Source organism: Phyllobates terribilis, unplaced genomic scaffold (assembly GCF_046119375.1).
Source record: "Phyllobates terribilis strain yellow unplaced genomic scaffold, ASM4611937v1 Scaffold_4957__1_contigs__length_55626, whole genome shotgun sequence".
In the NCBI taxonomy this organism is placed as follows: Eukaryota; Metazoa; Chordata; class Amphibia; order Anura; family Dendrobatidae; genus Phyllobates; species Phyllobates terribilis.
In genome coordinates, this window is record NW_027367705.1 from 47,212 (window position 1) to 48,497 (window position 1,286).

Consider the following 1,286-nt stretch of genomic DNA (forward strand, 5'->3'; position numbering starts at 1 on the left):
CTTCCTTTCTCCTCTCATCAGGTGAGGTTTGCCCTAAGCACTCGACTCTCTATCTTTCTCTCTAAAGGGTTTAGCTCTCTTTGCTCTTCTCAGCTCTCGTGTGCCTAACATCACATATTGCACATATTTATAGCATTTCTAAACTTATTCTCCAAGTAAAGAAAATCCTATAATCTATGGAAATGAAGAAGTCCATGTTGGCAATCCGTGTGACCGATCCCCTCATGGAGAGCATCAACGACCCCACACGCATTTGTGCTTCTTCTCTTGAGTAACCGTTTTGTCCACGTTGGCAATCCACTCCACACCATTTGCTCTTCTCTAATTCGTCCAGCTTGGCGATGCCCGTTCATCACTATCCATAGGTAGAAATCACACATTTCCCTATCCTTAGCTTCTCGGCCTTCCCTTCACTGCTCCCGAATCTTCTACGCGCTGGTGTAGGATTCATCCATAGGACACTCTCTTTGGCACTTGATCACTTGTACACTCTCTCTGAGTTTGAAGTGCGATCCACTAACTCGTAGAGACTCTCTTCGCAATAGTTAGTCCTTCCGTTTTCACAACTCAATACTTGGGTCTCTATTTTCTTCGTTCTTTATTACTTCAACATTTCCTGGGGAGTCTCGCTTTCCTCGCTAGGCTCAAAGCTAGTCTCTAGTTTGTCCGCTTGTGTCAAAACTACTCCCCTAACTCCTAAAGCTATTCCTGAAAAGCTTATCATACACAATGGACATCAAATGCTATGTTTATCATCATCAAAACAAGCGGAACGTTTAAGCTATTCAAGCTTAAACTAACAATTTTAAAAAAAGAATTCTAGAAAAACCACAACCGAAATATATATCTTATCGCTTATATTCCTTGGTTATTATTGGATAATAAGTATCTTCTCTTTTCTCCAAATTTGTGTACATGCAGTAAATTTGGACTGATAGGGGATCATGAAGCACATTGAGGGATAGTGATCCTATATATTTTTGCACTGGTAAGACAATTTTCCTAGGATACGGATACCCGCTTTGATTTATTAAAGTTAAAGATAATAAATAAAAAGATCAACTACATCTACCACTTCTTGCGGTTATGAACACTAGTATAAAATAGTTCATCCATTCAAAAAGGCTTTCCTTCTCCTCTTCTTGGTCAAGCCTGAGAGTACACCCAACTTAAGTGTTTGATGTCTTTTCTTTATCATATTGAAAATCAAAGGAGTTTGCAATTGTATCCTATGATTCATAACGCTACATCATCGTTATACTGCGAGCCGTTTTTAGTGTCAAGGA